This window comes from Lactuca virosa, chromosome 9 (genome assembly GCF_052849685.1).
Source record: "Lactuca virosa cultivar CGN04683 chromosome 9, Lactuca_virosa_CGN04683_v6, whole genome shotgun sequence".
NCBI lineage: Eukaryota > Viridiplantae > Streptophyta > Magnoliopsida > Asterales > Asteraceae > Lactuca > Lactuca virosa.
The window spans coordinates 112144726-112165333 of NC_136434.1; positions in this window are offsets into that span (position 1 = coordinate 112144726).

The following is a 20608-nucleotide window of genomic DNA, read 5'->3' on the forward strand; positions in this document are numbered from 1 at the left end:
CATTATAAGATTCTTATTTATAGAGATCCGAGCCATTGAACATTTTTATTCACATAGCCACAAGAGGGTATAAACGTAAATATTGAAACACAAAGTAAAAAGCAAGTCATACCTCTGCAATGTGAATTTGGTGAGCCAGAAAGAACTAGTGGTGGGAGGGTGAAGAGTGCTTGAATACCCTCCTTTTGAAATTTGATCTTTAAAGAACTTCAAATGAGACACAAAAGGTTCCACCAATCCAGATGCTAATTTCTCTTTGTTGTGTCCAGAGAAGATTAAAAGATCGCATCTTCAAGATAGTTCCAACAAGAACAAAGAAAACCATAATTAGCACAATTGGAAATGTACACCAAGTTTTTTGCAACTAAGGTGTTGTTTCTTTTTTGACTTAATGGCGTTAATGAGGATACGACATAATCTAGTAAAAAGATATTTGATACAGATCATCAAGAAAATTATACACCAAAAATTTATCAACATTGGGTTTGTGTCGTTTTCTCACATATCTTTTTGACACCATTTATTACGAGGTATTGAGGCAGCTGTTTATTAGGAAAAAAGTAGATTAGCCTAAATCTTACTAGAAAATTGTTCAAGATAGTTATTTCTAGCTTCGTTTTTTTGTATTTTTGAACCAAAGTGACAAAATATATTGTTAGAAATAGTGATTACTCAAGAATTAAGCAAAAGAATAAGTTACGTCAACACAAAAATCACAAAAAAAAAAAAATAATCCAAACTTTGAACATTGTAAAATGAAGAATAAAAGACCCAATTAGCAAATTGAGATTAGACCCCAAAAAAGGCCAAATCTTTCTATAGTTTTAACATAAGTAATGAGATTGAGAACCCATATCAGTAATATGAGTACATAAGAACCCAAGTCCGTAATTTTTAAATTAGAGATACACACATTAAGTCTTGCGAATATGATTATATGAACACAAGGTGAAGACAAAAAGATCGAAGTTTCTGATAATTTGAAGAAGAATAAATACGACACAACTCAACACAACTACAATCAAACCACGAGCAAATAAAATCTTGGTTATTTAACAATTTCGATCAGAACGAAGAATACCCAACTTAGAAAAACAGAAATCAAAATTTATAACAATTGGTATAAGAACTTTAGAAAACCCCAACTCAGTATAACTTAAATCAACCTAAAAGGGACAAAAAATAAATTTAAAGAACACAAACAATGAGAAACCAAATCGGCAATGCAATCAAACTAGATAAAATCCAATTCAACATAACTGAAATCAAATCAAAAAGCTTAACTTTATAAGAATTTTCAAGAAGAAAGAAAACCCAACTCGGAATAACTAAAATCAACCCAAATGGAAAAGGAGAATCTAAACTTTTTTTAAGCATTTCAACAAGAACAAAGAAATCCCAACTCAATGCTACTCATTTCACATCAAAAGGAAAGAAAATTAACATCGAAACGTATAAAGTTAAAGAATAAGAGTACCTTGTTTTGGTTGGGGTCAGTTGAAACAAAGCGTATTCAAGATGGGTGAGAGGATCCATACTGCAAAAACCAGACACAGAGAGATGGGAAGAATGGACGAAAATTAAGGAGAATGTGTGTTCAGGTCATGTTATGGGACATGATCATGCACAGATCTGCAAGATTGCAAAGTGTTTTCTAGGGAAAGATAGAGAGGAGAGTGAGCCAGTAGGAAATGATAAGGTATTGCACATGCATAGGAAATGGGTAATGGGAAAAGAGAGGAGAGTGAGCCATGAGCAACTTTCACTATTTCAACTGCTTTACCCAGCTTTCAATATAACCAGTTGCAAGTTGCAGCTGTACCAAACACTCCAGCAAGTACTCCTGCTGTGTACTCCAACAATAAGTATTTATAGCATCCCCATACAAACAATTGCAACACATGAATAAATAATGTTAGAAACATTATCATGTGATATAGGATCCAGATTGTTGTCATACTCATACTCCTATTAATTGATATGCATAAAACCTTCAATAAGTAGTTATAGCATCCCCATACAAACAACTAACTGAATGAGAATGACACCTTTAAAACAAGTGCCATTGTTGCTATTGAAATACTCTTTTGGACAATATTTATAGTAGAAACTATATACATAGCCTTATCTATTACCATTGGAAGCACTCTGCAAAAGTAAATAGTAAGTTTTTCAGCAAACAGTTTTTAATTACCTAGTTGACAATTGCAATGAAAGAGAAAAATAAAAGCATATTCATATCTTCAACCAAAGGAACAACAGGGAAATGGAGTGAAAAGAACAATACCAATTTCTTGTTCATTTTGCTACTTTTGAGTGAATTATTCATATACAGAAAACCTTTTGTTCTTTGTTCATAGCAAATGGTATGAGACAAATGATGATCCTCCCTGAGCATTGTGGCTCAGAGTGTGTGTTCTTCCATGACTAGTTCTATCACTCAGATGACAGAGAATGGGAAGTTACACTCTAGCTACCTTGAGAGGGAGGATTTTGGTGGAATGAGTTATGTTGGGGGAAAGAAGTTATAAAGGTTTCTTGATATGTGATCAATGAAAACAAATGCATACAATAAGAATTTAGTATCACTTAATTGTATCTTACAATCACAATGACAAAATTCAAATTGAAAAAGAATAACATAAACAGAACATACCCAGAACTCAATATAAAGAAATTTCTTGTCTGTCTTTCCCATAACATGTGACAGGTCCTAACAACACATACCAAAAAACATAATTCATACATAATCTAATAAAAAAATAGGTCAAACACAATAAAACTGTAAGTTTAATGAAACATATGAACTTCAATGAAAACAATAATGAAAGTACACACATGGCAAGTTTTTAGCATAATTGTTTGACTTTCATTTAAGTATCTGTTTCTCAGTTTCTATTTAGTTTAATATAATGAAACAGGAATCGGAATCAGATACAAACCTCGACAATTCCCATGAAGGCACGCATGACAAGTAAGAAAGGAAATCCGATTTTGGCAGGAATTGGAGTTAAAACCGTTGCAACCGACCACCAGACCAAATCATTGGACTTAATACCCGTTTTTGAAAATAAACTATTAAGAGCGCCACAAATTTCGAAGATAGATTAGAAATATTGTTGTACCAATTACGATTTACAAATGATTCAATTTCGCGCCAAAAAAGGGTACATATGACCTAATTTTTTATATGAATTCTAGAACTGATACGTACATTTCTATTTGATAATTTATTTTAAGATAACTTTTGTTTAGGGCTATCAAGAGTACCGTCGTCTCCGCTACCACAATGTAATAAACAAAGCACCGTTAAAGGCCCTTCATCATCTTCCACTGCCCTTACTTCCTCCAGTGACAATTTCGAACTCGACGGCGAGAGGGAATGAGTCGCCAATAAGAAACCCCAAAATACATATGTTTACAACTGTATGCGAGTGATGGGCCTATGTATACGTGAAGACACATGTGAGGGGTGGGGAAGGTGGCGGGTAGGAAATTAGGGCTTTTGGAGAGACGTTTTTAATCACATCCTGGGAGTCGTCTACAGAGTTGGAATTATGTTTCTACCCGTTGAGAAGGAAGTGCATATCTAAGGGCTGACCCGCCCATCGTTGCCATCTTCCTTCCCTGAAGCCACCGTCGTGGCGTCTTCCTTCTTTGGAGCCACGGTCGCCACCCTATTCGTTTCCTTAAGCCACCATCTGGAACCTTTGAGAGAGAGCAATGTAGAAATTGAGATAGATGTGTGAAAAAATCCCTAGTCTCGATTTTGTGTTGAGGGGAAAAGAACACTCCTAGGGCAAATGAAGGGAAACAAAGAATGCATGTTTTCTATTTTTGTTGGATTTCCTTTTCCCGCTGCTAGCTAGTTGCTAAAGAGGAGCCGCACGTTTGTAAAATTACAAAGCGACATTTATAGATGACACACGTTTAAAATAAGCTCCCTCCGTGTTTTCTTTTTGTGAGACACTAAATTTAGGGAACGCAAAAATGCGTGTCCTAAATCCTTTAAATTTAGGGAGAGCTGACATTATTTTTAGGACACACGCTTTTGCGTATCGTAAATCTGTGCGTGCCATGGTTTGCGCGTCATTAAAGAGCTATTTTCTAGTAGTGGGGATAGAGCTTTATGGGTTCCACAGTATGCTGCAGATGAGTAGATGAAGAAGACTATGTATCATGAAATGCTTAAGGATGACATTCGAGAGTTTGTGAGCATGTTGAGCTTTTGGACCTAGGAGGATATGATAACCAGAGCCTGGGAACATGAGATTGGGTTCGAGCTTCGGTCAAAGTGCAAGCCAGAGAAGGGTTAGACAGTGGTGGTCCTTGTGAAGAAACCCAAGACTTTTGATTCTCGATCTAGAGGCCAGTAGGGCCGAAGCCATTACGAACTTGCAAAAGGTTTCACGAATGTCATCATTGTTGTAAATAAAGATCGAACCGTCGGGAGTAATATTTGGTTGATTCGGATCGCCTTGACCTTTTACAATCGGACACGTTTTTGTTGCATGACTTCTCAACGTACTATTGCCATCTTTTCCCAAAAACATCCCGCATTGCTTGCACCTTGCTTTTTCTTTCCCGTTCGACAACAAACACAAATCATAATGTTCCCACACATCTTTACTCCGAGTGGTTGGTAAGATTTTAACCACCGTTGCATCCGACTCTTGACCCGCGGTAGAATTTCGGGAGCTCATTTTTTGGAAGATTATGAAAATAGAAGTATAAAGTAGTAGAAATTTGTGTAAAATGGAAATGGAGCAAATGGATTGTATTTATATGTGTTTAGAAGGGCCAAAAAGTCAAGAAAAGTCAAACTAGCCGTTTTTTTGGTTTCCAAAGACTATAAGGATTTTTTTTTTTTTTTGAAAAATTCCCGTTTTTTAACGGTCAAAAAAAAAAACCGGTTTGGATCCGGTTTTGGATCCAGTTTGATCCGAATCCGGTTTGTGATCCGGGGTATAATCCGAAATGAAGTCCGAAGCGAGAATCCGGTTTGGATCCAGTCACCGGATTAATCCGATCCAGTTCGGTCAAATCCGGTTTTGACTAAATCCGGTTTCTGGATCGGATCAGATCCTAGACCCGAATCCGGTTTTTGTGCCCATCTGGGTGGTTCGGGCTGCTACAAGTGTGGCAAGACTGGTCATTTTAGCATAGATTGTACTCAAGTATCGAGTCTGATTTGCTTCCATTGCAATCAAACGGGCCACAAGAAGGCCGACTAACCAAGGTTGTCAGAAGTAGAGATTACAGACGACCGTACAGTGAAAGCTCCAAGTGTTCATCAGGGTTGCATTCTCAAGTTGTTCCACAAGAATTATTCGATATATCTAGTCCCTATTACTATATGAGGGACTAGGATTATTTTAGGCATGGATTGGTTGAGCTAAAATGGAGTTATGATTAACTATAAGTGTCAGCTGGTGAGATTTCGAACCCCAAGTAAGGGAGAACTGATTATTCATGAGGATGACACTCAAGGAGTACAGACTTTTTGCTCAATTGTGAGGGCTAAGAGATATCTTTAGCAGGGATGATAAGGGTATGTGGCTTATGTTATGGATTCATTGGTTGTGGAGAGGAAGACAGTGGGTGATGTCCCTATTGTTTGAGAGGCAGGTAGAGTTCTAGATCAATTTAACTCAAGGTGTGGCTTCGATAGCCAAGGCACCATACCACCTAGCACCACTAGAGATGAAGGAGTTGTCTATACAGATACAGGAGCTGTTAGACAAGGGATTCATCAGGCCGATCAGTTCACCGTGGGGAGCACTGATCCTGTTTTTAAAAAAGATGGATAGTTCGCACATGATGTGCATTGACTACCAGGAGTTGAACAAGTTAACGGTGAAGAACCATTATCTACTTTCTAGGATCGACGATTTATTTGACCAGCTCAAGGGTGCATCTTGGTTTTCCAAGATTGATTTGAGATCAGGATATCATCATATGAGGGTCAAGGAAGAGGATGTGTAGAAGACTGCCTTCATGAGTTGCTATGGTCACTATAAGTTTGTGGTGATGGCATTCGGCTCACCGACACACCAACAATGTTCATGTATTTTATGAACCGGGTGTATAGGCCGATGTTGGATCGGTCTGTGATAGTGTTTATTGATGATATCTTGGTCTATTTTAAGACCAAGGAACAACCTAAGGAGCACCTATAGGAGGTTTTGGAGAATTTAAGGAAGGAGAGGCTTTATGCCAAGTTGTCAAAATATGAGTTCTGGTTGCGTGAGGTGCAGTTCTTTGGGTAACCTTGTAAATCAGAAGGGTATATTGGTTGGTCCGGCCAAGACCAAAGCAGTGATGCAGTGGAAGATTCCAAGGACACCATATTAGGTTCCGAAGTTCCTTGGGTTAGCAGGTTATTACCGGAGGTTCATTCATGATTTCTCCAAGATTTTTGTCTATTTGACCTGATTGACGAAGAAGAATGTTACTTTTTGGTGGGGGCCAGAGTAGCAGACAACATTTGAGACTTTGGGCTAGATATTGTGTGAGGCTCCGATTCTGACCCTTCCCAAGGGTATATATGACTTTGTGGTTTATTGTGATGCATCAATTTTGGGTTTGGGTGCAGTGCTTATGCAGAGGGTTCATGTGATTGCTTACGCATCGAGGTAGTTGAAGTCTCACGAGGCGAATTACCCTACTCATGATATGGAGCTGGTATATATGGTTTTTGCCCTCAAGATTTGGCGACATTATTTTTATGGGCTCAGGTTTAATATTTATACATAACACAAGACCTTGAGATATTTAGTGGATCAGCCAAACCTGAATTTAAGACAGCGCAGATGACTTGGTGAAGGATTATGACTATGAGATTTCGTACCATCCTGGATGGCAAATGTTGTGGATGATGCCTTGAGTCACAAGGTAGTGAATACACTAATCAGAGATCTATGTTTGAGGATGGTTATCGTTTCACCACTGCTAGTTCTGATCAAGAAAGCATAGATAGAGGGGTTAAAGAGAGAGAATTGGAAGAAAGAGAGAGAATTAGGAGCTAGATTCTGTTATTTGTCAGAGATAGTCGTTGGATATTGACTCAATGTGGCAGGCATGGGTTCTATTTGTTGGCAGGGTTAGGTAGACATTATTGGAGGAAGCACACAAGCTGAAGTTTTCGATCCATTCGGGGCCACACAGATGTATAGAGATTTGAGACTAGGCTACTAATGGCCCTACATGAAGAGAGAGATAGCGTAGTATGTTGAGCAGTGCCTGACTTGCCAGAAAGTCAAGGACGAACATCAGATACCCCACGTTAATATCCGGCGGTTACCCATTCCCATGTGGAAATGGGAGGAGATTTATCACGAAGTTTCCAAGGACATCACGTGGGGTTGATTCTATATGGTTTTTTTTCGATAGGTTGACCAAGAGTCCTCATTTCATCCCCATTTCAGAGATCATTTCTACCGAGCAGTTGGCCGACATCTACATCATAGAGGTAGTCGCTCGTAACAGGATTCAAGTTTCAGTGGTCTCGGATCACGATGTTCGTTTCACCTCCAGATTTTAGAGAAAGTTTCATGGGGATTTGGGTACTCAGCTGCATTTCAGCATAACATACCACCCCCATACTGAAACATAGAGCAAGATGACTATTCAAACACTCGAGAACATGCTCAGGGCATGTGTGTTAGATTTTGGCGGGAGTTGGGATACTTATCTTTCATTGGCTGAGTTCTCCTAAAACAAAAATTATCATGCTAGTATTGATTGACCTCCCTTTGAGATGCTTTATGGGAGGAAATGTCGAACCCCGGTTTGTTGGGGCGACGTCGGACATCGAGTTATGGGGAGTATTGAGGTAGATCACAAGACTACTGAGTTGATACAACAGATGCGTGATTGGCTCCAGACCACATAGAGTTTCCAAAAGAGTTATGCTGATAGGCGACGTTCAGACCTTGAGTTTCATGTTGGAGATTTTGTGCTTTTGAAGGTGTCACCTTGGAAGGGTGTCATCCAGTTCAGGAAGCGGGGCAAGTTGGCCCCCAAATTTATTGGTCCTTTTAGGGTTATCGCTTGGGTAGGAAAAGTTGTGTAACGATTGAATTTACATGTCAAGCTTAGCCAAATCCACAACAATTTTCATGTCTGTCAGCTACGGAAGTGTTTGGAAGATAATTTCGCAGTGGTGCCCTTGGAGGACATTCAGGTTGATGAGCTCCCAAATTATGTAGAGAGACCGATTGTGATCCTCGATAGGAAGACGAAGACCTTGTACAACAAGGTGGTAGGCTTGGTAAAGATGCAATGGTAGCACCGGAAAGATTCCGAGTGAACTTGGGAACCCGAGGAGGAGATGAGGGAGCATTACCCAAAGTTGTTTGCATCATCAGACTTTAAGGACGACATCTGATTTCAATTGGGAGAGAGTTGTAACATCTGGATCCTCGAGGTATGAAATTTAAAGTAATTTATGAGTTTTGAGTTGGCCACGACATGGTGGAGGTAACACCATGGCATGGCATAACCGCATGAGATGCGTATCTCATTTAGGTGTCACGACATGACACTATCTTGGTCACGACGTGACATATGGGCAGGGGCAAACCCGAATTTTCCCGGCTTAGGCCCATTTTAAAGGAAATGAGGTTTAGGGTTTTCTCCACCCTCAACCTCCATCACCTCCTAATCCCATGAAGCAAACCCTAATCTTCTCTCCTCCATTTTTGAGCTCATTTTGGTGTTTTTGGTGGCTCTTGAGGGAAGAAGAAGACTTTTGTGGTGTAGAGATCATCTTTTTAAGGTTAGAGATTTCATTTGAGCATCCCCTGGACCTTTATGAGTAATCAAGTACCAATATTTATGCATTAAGCTTCTAGATATATGCTTTTTGTCCCTCTTCTCCACTTTTAGGAAATTTTGGATGGATGGATTGCATAAAGTTGGGAACTTTATGGACCCTTGAAGTCCCTTGAAGGTTATATGCTTTGGATCTAAAGTTTTGTTGAGTTTTGAATCCGTGGATGTTATTTTGATTCCATTTTCATCATTTTGACCTTACATGAGCTCAAAACATGCATGTCTATAAAGAATCGATTTTTAGAATGTTCTTGGAGTAAGTAATCCCCCTAGAAAGTTAGAATGGGTGGCTTAAAGGATTAGGGCTTAATGCATAAGCTGCCCTAATATGGTATTCACGATGTGACCATATAGGTGTCACGACATGATGATAGGGGGAAGGAGCTCAATGACTGTTTTGGACGGACTCTATAATGACGTGGTGGCATGACCATCTCAACATGACAGTAGAATTGATCATGACTGAGTTGGATCAAGAACGATTTTTGATCGAACTTGAGTTCGTTCTCCATGACGTGACCATGGATTGATCACGATGTAGAAGTCAGATGAAGTTGACTTTGACTGTTGACTTTGTGACCCTGTTGACTTTTGGTCAAATTGCTAGCACTAGAGTGTAGACTAAGGTGTGACCTTGTGCGATTCGATAGGTGTGTTTTAGCACCTGTTTCATGACATTGAGTTATGGTTTGTATGACTTCGTGATAGAGGTGAATCTTCTCTCTATACTCTATAGGATGCTAGTTGTATTTGTGATACTTGCATGGAAGACCATGGGGGTAACCCATGACAACTCTATGAAAGACTATGGGGGTAGCCCATGGAACTTGGATATAAGACCATGAGGGTAGCCTATGACATTTCAAGTAAAGACCATGGGGGATGGAACTTGGATGTAAGACTATAGGGGCAGCCCATGACATTTCAGGGGAAGACCATGGGGGTACCCCATGACACTTGGATATAAGACCATGGGGGTAGCCCATGACATTTGAGGAAAAGACCATGAGGGTAGCCCATGGCGAATGTATGTATGGTATATGGTATTTTGGGGAACTCACTAAGCTTTATGCTTACGATTTATGTTTTAATTGTTTTCAGGTACTTCTAGTTCCAATAGGAAGGGACCAGCTTGGTCGCACTGCATCTCTTGAAGTCTTATTTCGCATTGACTATTACGATATTACTTTGATGTTTGAGAGATGCATTTTACTATGATTTGTTTTTCAATAAATGTCTATGTGATATGGGTGTTTAAAAACAAAATTTTTACTTAATATTTTTGGGTTCTTACAAGTTGGTATCAGAGCCTTGATTTGAAGGATCTAGGCACACCCTCGGGTATGTCTGAACTCAAACTAAGGAATTGATAAATCTATTGTAAGAAAAACAATTTCTCCAAAATATTTTTGCAAAGAAAGGGGTGTGATGCATACAATCAGCCGATCTTAAGTAAGTGATTTCCAAAATACTCATACATGAGTATTATGCTTAGTATGCTATTATGGGAGTTACATGTTAGATTAAGGCTAAGGATACCTTCAGGAATTGCATGAAAAGTTAACAGAAGTACGATGGTATTTCGATATTTTTTTGTAAGACGTGCATGAAACACATCCCGTGTTTGAGGCCCAAGCCATGTTTGGTTGATGCAGAAAGTTCCCTTCAAAAAAACCATAAAAATCAGAAAAATGACTTCATGACAAAAACATTGGTTTACCGTCAAACACGCCCGTGTTTGGTGGATGTAGATTTCAACCATAAGAAATCCTTCAGTTAGTCTTTAAAGGTAGAACACGGCCCGTGTCTTAGAAACACGTCCCGTGTTTGGTCTTTTTAACGTTTTGGCTCAAATATATATATATATATATATATATATATATATATATATATATATATATATATATATATATATATATATATATATATATATATATATATATATAAAGGCTTCCAGAATACTGCTCCACTTCAAATTACTATATATATATATATATATATATATATATATATATATATATATATATATATATATATATATATATATATATATATATATGTCCAGAGGCTTCCAGAATACTGCTCCACTTCAAATTACATGAAATAGACATCAAAACATGTGCATTACAAGTATTCTGATGAACTACATGAGTTGACCATTATTTAAACTAATGTAGACACAAATACATGAAATGTGGTGAAAAAAATACCAAAAACTAATATACACAACGCATAAAATGGCATCTAACATTCTTCTTAATGCAATCCTTTGTAAAATAGATCAAGCCTTTGTAACTGTGACAAACAAGTTCACTCTTTTTATCGATAATGACTACTTTTCATGTTTTCTCTTTGTCTATATTGGAACTTATTTTTTATGTGGAAACTATACATTTGAGGTTTTGCGGTTGAGAATTGACTTAAGGATGGTTGTATACGTTTGGACTGGGATCTATAGCCTCTCCTTATGTTTTGTCTAGGTTTCTAAAGAAATTTGTGAAATTTATTGGTTTCACAAAAGGGCTAAAAGTTTATTAAAATTTCCTCATCATCAACTTCAACATGGCCAACAAATGCGTTGGCATTGCTGTCAACCGAGTTTTGTTCATAAGCAGGAGTTGTTTGAGTATTTGGTTGTATATATTGATTTTATCTAAACTGCTATGCATGAACTTGATCAAAATCAAATAAAAAAGTTTTGTCAATTTTTTGTTGTTGTGAGATTGTGTTCTCACACGTCTTGATTTCTCCACATAAACCATTTCGTTTGGTCCAACCAACAGACAAACCAATAAGAAGCATTGTATGTACTTTATGTTTTATCTTTCTAACATCGGTTCTCCTGAGTGTTTATTAACATTCAAGTAAAAAGTGTTAAATGCTTCAAGTAAAGTTTTGTTACAAATCATTACAAAATAATCAAATCATTAAGGGCAATGGGTCTGCAGTCATCCCATACTTGCTCTAATCACATGATCTTAGTTTCTAAAGCATTCCATATCTTATGTGCACTTTCACAATCATCAAATACTGATAAATTTCATGTGGATTGTCGGATATCAGTTTCTTTGGGGATTATTCATCAATCTTCATTTTTTTCCCTCTCAATCTCAATAATTGTGAAACGGGTAGGCATAGAAGTTCCATAAAGAAGTAAAGTATTTTAAGTGGATTCTCCATCTCTGATAATAATCGTTGGACTATAAGGTCCTTTTCCGTAAAAGTTTAAATACCATATTAACCCTTTCAGATAACATCTCATTCAAATGTTAAATTGAAAAATTATCCCCTAAAAGAATCATCGTGTGATATTGAGCTCCAAAATTTTTACGACATTATAGGGCTGAATCAACTGAAAATTTGTATTGATCATTTGATTGAATGATTGAATTCAATGATAAGTCACGAAATACATAGAATCGAACCGTACAAAAAGAACAATAACCATATTAACAAAAATATGTCATGTAAGCGACTCAAAGAAAATTGAAACTCTAAACGCCATTGAAAGAGTTCCATATCAAACAAATATCAAGAATGCATCATTAAGATTGGATTATCAATCAATAGATTTAAGAACAAATAACCACCATCATTGTGGTCTATCGGTGATCACTTGAGATTTAAACACTCCAAAATAAAATAGGTATTATGTTCGAACTCTATAAGCTTCAACCTTTGAGATGACATGTCGTTAGAAAAAGAACAAATGAGTTCGAAATTTAAGAACAACTAACAACTAGGAATACATCATTAGGAATGAATTATCCATCAATAGATTTAAGAATAAATAACCATCATCAATATGGCATATTGGTGATCACTTGAGATTTAAACACTCCAAAATAGAATAGGTCTTAGGTTCGAACTCGATAAGCTTCAACCTTTGAGATGACATAATATTTCGTTAAAAAAGAACAAATGAGTTTGAAATTATATTTCTATTAAAGGGACTGAGTTCTTATAGAGTGGAAGTTGTAATATAAAACATTCAATAATGAAATAACTAACTTTACATCACTTGGTAGCGACCAAATTTTAGGCATGACAACGTACACATGTTTATAATGCTTGAAAATATTCTTTATGTTGGGAGATCATACGTGTTTATAAAGCTAGAAATCTTTTATGTGTTGGGTGATCAAGAGCATGGACTAGTGTAACATCCCAAAAATCATGACCAATAATTTCGTTTTAAACCATTAAATAAAACCATAGTTATTCAACCATTCCATCAAAACATGAGTAAAAGTATTTAGAAACATTATTATCAGAGTTTCCAAATCAAAACATCAGAGTAAACATCCAAGACTAAACATCATGGTGTGTGCAATGCAATCATCCCAATCTCTTCTCTTTGCAACTGGAAGTACCTAAGACCAAAACTGAAAACAGTAAGCATGAAGCTTAGTGAGTCTCCCCAAACTACCACATACCATACACATGATCACATATATTGGCCCCCCCGCCCGGCATCGGACAGTGTCAGACATCAGGCCCTGCCTGGCATCGAGCCCCGCTCGGTATATAGATCTGTTTATCCTAGGCCCCGCTTGTCACTGGGCCCCGCCCGCTATACACATACAATCAATACCATATAATCTTGCTAACACATAAAGAAAACATACGCACTACCATGTGTTCCAGTCCTAAGGCCTCGCCTATCATGGGCCCCACCCCTACTTTGCTAATGATGAGATATGGAACCCCGTCCACACTCAGCTAGTGATGAGATACGGGCCCCCACCCAAACTCACCTCCCTTCCAGGCACACAAACAAGTATCACAACGACAACAAGTATAACTAAACATGCACATAGTCATCGGGTACACCCCGACATCGAACCGTAGTCCGGAATCATACATATAAACATTCCTCGAGCCCCGTCCGGCATCGGATCGAAATTCAGAAACACATAACATAAATACAGGCCGACATTGGTGCCTTTGATTCGTTCAAACAGGAGGAAACTCACCTCAAACGCTGAATCTTACTGCAAGAAATCCCTAGTTGTAGTCTTGCCGACTCCCCGAGCTATCCATGCCAAATATCACCCAATTCTTACGTTCCACACCGTAATCCATAATCCTTACTTAGGGTGAAATGACCGTTTCACCCTTGGTCACACAAGACTCAAAATCGAGGCCTAAGCCCAAAACCATAATTTCCATGAAAGCCCATCAAGGGCCCAATTTTCCAAATTGGGCCCAACCCCTACATGGAACAACCCTTTTGAATCCATTCCATACTTCATAACCCTCCAGGGGTCAACCATTGTCAAATTCAAGTCAAGATCAAAGTCAACATCCAGGTCAAAGTCAAAGTCAGCGCTCCGAGTTGACTCAACTCGTCGAGTTATTCCTTTAACTCAGCGAGTTCCCATAAACCACAGAATCGTGATACTTCGAATCAACTCGTCGAGCTCTCCCTTAACTCGTCGAATTCCTACCCTTTTAACAGAATCGGGTCATACTCACATCAACCCGCCGAGTTCCTTCATGAACTCGTCGAGTTCTTCAGTTTGTTTACTCTTTCTTAATGCATTAAGCCCTTATTTTTCAGATCTGAACCCAATACTCTAGATCTAGACTGGAAATACCTTTTAGAAGGGTAAAGTTTCCAACTTTACCCATTAATCCCTTCCTAAAGAGAATAAGCTCAAACCCTAACCCAAAAAGACCAAAGTCTTAATCTAAAACCCACCAAAACTACAAGATAGACCATAAGGTCATAGATCTGGACTCTAGGGACTAAAATATCACGTAAAGCTTTAAGCTTTATCCACATGCATGACCATTTGGAGCAAGAAAGGCCAAAATAGAAGCTTAGAGGTTGCGTGGGACTTCCATGGCCATAAAGTTGGCACCTTTATGCAATGAGAGCCCCTCTAGACACTAGATCTGAAGTGTTTGCCCCAATGGGTCGTAAAAATCCTATCAACCATCATACTTGGACCAAAACAAGCAAAAGGTGCTAAAAAGGAGATCTAATCAACTATTAGGAAAGTTTGACACTTGATTACCAGAAAGTGACGAAAATCGAGGGAGGTTTCTGGATCTAGCAACTCTTCCTTGTTCCTTCAAACTTTCCTTCCTTCCAAGAACTTCAAGCACCCACAAGAACACTCAAAATGGCTCACAATCACTCACAATAGCATTAGGGTTTCGAGATCTAGGTTTAGGACAGTGGAGGCTTGAAATGAGGCCAAACCCTAGAGCATAAGGTGTTTAAATAGGGTGCAAAATCCTGGATCTAGGGTTTCCCAAACCCCTGCAACTCGTCAAGTTGGTCCTCCCCAACTCGTCGAGTTGGTCTTTAAATTCCCGCGTGCCCAATTATTCCAACACGTCGAATTCTCACCCTTGAACTCGACGAGTTGGCCTCTTAATTGAAGACTTTCTTTCCTTAATTAGCCTTTTGAATTATGGGTGTTACAACTAACTTCGCATTGGTGATCAAGAGCATGGAATAGTTTCGCATTGGTCACCGATAGATAGACTAACGTTAAGGCTATGGGGAGTGATCACCACCAACCCACCGAAAAAGTGTTACCACCTCTACGTCACGTCAGCTTCACCACCAACCTACCACCAACCTACTAGAAATTGGAAATGGTTACCACTCCACAATATTCCTTTTTTTATTATTTTTATTTTTTTAACTTTATATTAAATAAAAAACATAATTTATAACATAAATAAATTTTTTGAAAACATAAAAAAAATAAAATCATATTTCATTAATGAAAAACATTGAAATTTAAAACCTAAATTACTAAAATAAACATAAAACATACCAAATAAAACATTACACTGCTTAAAAAACATAAAAATTTTAAACATAAAAAACCATAGAGAAATACTACTCGTCGTTGTTGTCGTCACCGACCTCATCCGCTTCGTCATCACCGTCCTCATCCGCCTCGTCGTCACTATCCTCATCCTCTTCGTCTTCATTGTCATTTTTCACTTGGAATTGTCTTTCCCATATGTGCTCGGTCAAATTGTGACGTAAATTGTGATGTGTTTCACGGTTTTGTATTTCCAAAACCCTAGAGAAGTATGTTGGGCTGCCAACTTGTATTACTGCAGGTGGATTAAGTATATCGTTCCCCGTATATGAACAAATAGCCCTACCCTCTTCTTATGTTGTCATGTTATGCAAAATAACACAAGCAGTCAACATCGTCGTTAGTTTTGCCCAATCCCATGTTCGTGTCGAATGTTTGATTATGTGTCACTTTTGTTTTAGGACTCAAAACGCTCGTTCCACATCATTCCTTGCAGATTCTTGTGCTAACTTGAACAATTTTCGTTTTTCATCGGCCGGAAATGAATATGACATGACAGTTTTAGCATACTCTGGATATATCCTATCACCTAGGTAATACCTATACTTATATTCATTTCCATTCACAACGTATGACATGTTTCGTGCTTTACCCTGCAAAATATTGTCAAGTAACATAGACGTTTGGAGCACATTCAGGTCATTGTTTGACCCCGCCATACCAAAGAATGCATGCAAAAACCATAGGTCCTGTGAAACAACTGTCTCTAATATAACAGTCGGGACCCCATGATCACCTCGTGTGAATTGACCACGCCACGCATTGGTACAATTTGTCCACTCCTAATGTGTACAATCAATACTACTAAGCATCCCTGGAAACCATGTTTAGTTTGATGCGCGACATACAACTATTCGACATCACTTTTAGTCGGATGTCGCAAGTATATGTCACGGTAAAGCTCTATAACATACTCACAGAAAAGATATATATATATATATATATATATATATATATATATATATATATATATATACACACACACTAGCCGTTTACCCGCGCCAAGCGACGACTGCAAATAGTTTTTCCAGAAATTAGTTTCTAGAGACGATTAGCTAATGTGCACAAATAGGTAGTACATCTAAACAATTATCAATAAACAAATATTAAATCAGAATGTATACTTTAAAAATCTAATATTTTAGGACCGGTATTTCCTTTTACTAACATTGTAAGTCCGATTTCATTGTGTTGCACTTATTAATTCATAGCGTTTTTGTTAATCAATTTATACTTGGGTTTAAATATTTTTCTTAAAATGTTAACCGTAAAAAAATAAATGATTAATAAAAGTAAAACCAAAATAAATATATTTAACGACATAGTTTTTTGAGGATTTAAAAAAGGTTCCTATAAGAAAATTTGAGGACCGAACAACTATTATAGAAGCAGAAACATTTGACTTCAAATATGAAAGACTTGCAAATTTCGTTCTCCAATCTAATAATGTACAATGACATATCCCATACCACATTGTTTCTTAAATCAATATCCAACTTCTTTTGCCCAATATGCTTACAAAGTACAATACCGAAATAAGATAAAATAAATTGAAATTAATACAATGTTGTGAAATAAAAATCAAATGCTAGAATACTCAAATACCAATCAATTGATAAATAGGATAAATGCAAGATACAACAATAGCAATGTACATTCATTAAAAGTGCTTAACTTGGGTGGAGTTTTCTACAAAGAGGTGCTTACATTCTAGTTTATTTAAAAACTCACTTTCAACAGGCTTAAGAGTGCTGCTCATAAATGCAGTCAAAAGATTTGTGTTGTTTTCATCATCGGAAGTGGTGTTAAAAAGTGTATCCAAAGTGGTGATTCATTTGGTTGGAAGTCATTTTTCCAAACTTTAGAAAATTTCAATTATTAATAATAATATGTTCAAAGTATAGGATAGCAAGCTTAACCTCTTTCCTAACATATACATGAGTTGCATAAGACTGTACCACATAGTTGTGTTAGTTTATTGGAATTCAAATTGAAAATTTTCAATAGACTTTATCAAAATAAATTTATTTTATATTGTAATAGCAAGTTACTTCCAATTTTAGCAACATATAAATGGTTATTTTTTGTAATTTTGCCCTTCTATTTTTTCAATATATGTAATGATAGAATTTTGTTCTTTTGGTAATAAAATAACAAAATTGAATTCCATTAACCCTCACTAAAGAACGGTACAATCCAAATCTTTCACACGACTCCTTTTGAAAGATAGTTACTCTAAAAATAACGCTTGTTTGCTATTATTCATTCCAATGTTCAAAACAAAAATGACAACTTAATAAAAACAATCATAGCACCAACAAAGATCCTATCAACAATACTATTTTCTACTTATTTTCTAAAGTTTATTGTTATGTTTTGTTTTTTTTTTTCTGAGAAATACTTAGAAAAGATATAGAAAATCTGTTCTTGTTACATTACAAGGCTATTTTCTTGCTAATTTTTCTTTCGTAAGGAAAATATGCAGAAAACCTAATTTTTTGGAGTCCAGTGTTATCTTTTAAAGTTGTTTTCGTAATTTTCATTTCTAAAAAACTGCTAAAAATCCTCTTTTTCTGAAAATACCATGTTATTTTCGGCATGTTTTCTAAAAGTTTTTTCGTTAGTTTTCATTTTTTTTTTCAGAAAATATGCAGAAAATCTAATTTTTCCAAAAGTATAATGTTATTTTATAAATGTTTTCTATGTTTTTTTTTAGTTTTTGTTTTTTTTTCTGAAAAATAAGCAGAAAATCCAATTTTCTAAAAGTACGATGTTATTTTCTGCATATTTTCTAAAAATCTTTTGCCTTTTTTTTTGGAAAATATGCAGAAATCCCATTTTCTAATTGTAGAATGATATTTTCTACATAATTTCTAATATTCTTTTTTCGCAATTTGCATCTTTTCCTAGTAAATATTATATAAAATGAACATTAGAGTGAAAAAATATATTCAAATACATAAGATAGATTTCAAACCTTTTTGTTCAAGCATTTAAGTTCTTCATCTGTAGCCTGACCCCAACCATGTCCTAGCTGAAAAATCATAAAAAAAGTGAAGTTAATATACAAACAAAAAAAATTGAATTAAAAAAGACAATGTGATTAACCTACAATTGGTAAATGGTGAAAGTAAGAAAAAGTTTCTCATCTGCAGGAATAACGTGCATTTGATGAACCAAATCACACCATCAAATCTTCAAAGAAGTTAAAATAACACCTTTTGCAAGAACCAAAAACCAAAAATAAAGTTGTTATATCCAAAAAGAAGAAAATGAGAGAATTTTTACCTGGTTTAGTAATAGAACCAAAAACCTAAATGACCATAGTAACATGTAAATACTAAATAATAAAGATCATAAAAGAAAAAAACAATATAACAGTACATAAGTTATGCTTTTTTGAGTTTATCAACAATTAATAAGCAATTAAATAATAAATATATATAATGTATGTTCATTCTTACCTGATGAAAAACTCACAAAGAGACAAAGACCACCCTGTCTCTACACTCCAGATATCATAAAAACTACTTGATATTTTTTACAATTTTAAGTAAACAGAGTCAGAGTATGGGAACATCAAGAATGGAGTAACAATTTTAATTTATATTGACGAAAACGCAGCTACAAGAAGTTTTTTTTTTACCATTGCTTGAAATTTTTAGTGGATTGGAGAGGGGCATCTAGAACCGCATGGTTATAATTTTTTGTTTTTGTCACTGTTGTCTTGGGATTAGTGTCAACATAACTAAATCTAAGGCCTCGAGTAGATCACCAACATCATCAATCTTCAAGTGTTCATCTTTCCTATATCCCAAGCAACAATGAATGATGGTAATGTTTTAACCAAATTGATCAGTAATCTATAATACCTCATAGATAGTTATGTGCCAGACTATATTTTACCTGATTTGTCATTACAACAAAATTCACACTCACATCCTTGCAAATTTTTTTTTGTAGTTCTCTTTTAGTGCACACACCGGTATATGATGAACTTTCATTTGGTTGTCTAATAAAACATGCTCTTAACACAAAAGCGATTATTTTATCCCTTGTGTTTCCTGTTGCTACCACCTGATTTCTGATGGATGAAAAAAATTTCAACACCCTTAGTGTCCAAATCATTGACATGTACAGTAATATGATGTAGAAGTAGAATATATATAGAGAAAAAAAATGAAAATTATTAATAAATAAAATATGAAAGATATAACCAATAATAACTGAAAATAGTAACAACCTCTTTTATTAACACCGTTAAGCAACATAAATATCTTTCCAAGAAATGATATGTTGCAGTTTTTATGAAAATGGAATGTAATGGAATGATAAAAGAATGGTATTCATAGAATAAATGACACCATTCTGACCAACATCCCATCTATGAAAATGTAATGATGAATACTCACCCAAAAGTGGAAATTCTTTCACAACATAAATCCATGTCTTCGAAAAGAAGCAGGAACTCCATGGCCTCTGCAAAACCATTAAATCCCAAATTCAATCAGGCCTAGTAAATAATTACTCTTTTACCCCTGTTTTCAACTTCCAGCAAAGTAAATTACATAAAACAAATAACAAAGCTATCTCTTTTAAAGTCTTTATGCCATAAAAATCAAAATTTTTTGTTTATAAGAAAAGAAAAAACAACAATCTAAAACACCATAAGGCCTGAAAAAGCTTGATTTGAGGATTTCTAAGAAGTTTTTCTTTGCTCAAAGTGACCTTCATGTTTTTTGTTATGTCACCATGTAAGGATTTGATTATATATGGAGTGAAGAACTTACTTTTGTAACCTGAAAGGAAGTCTGAATCGAAGCAATTTGTGTAATGGTTCATATACCCTAAAACATCACAACCACCTAAATTATATTGGAAAAAACACAGAATAAGAGAGAAATATAAGCAACAGAGCATAA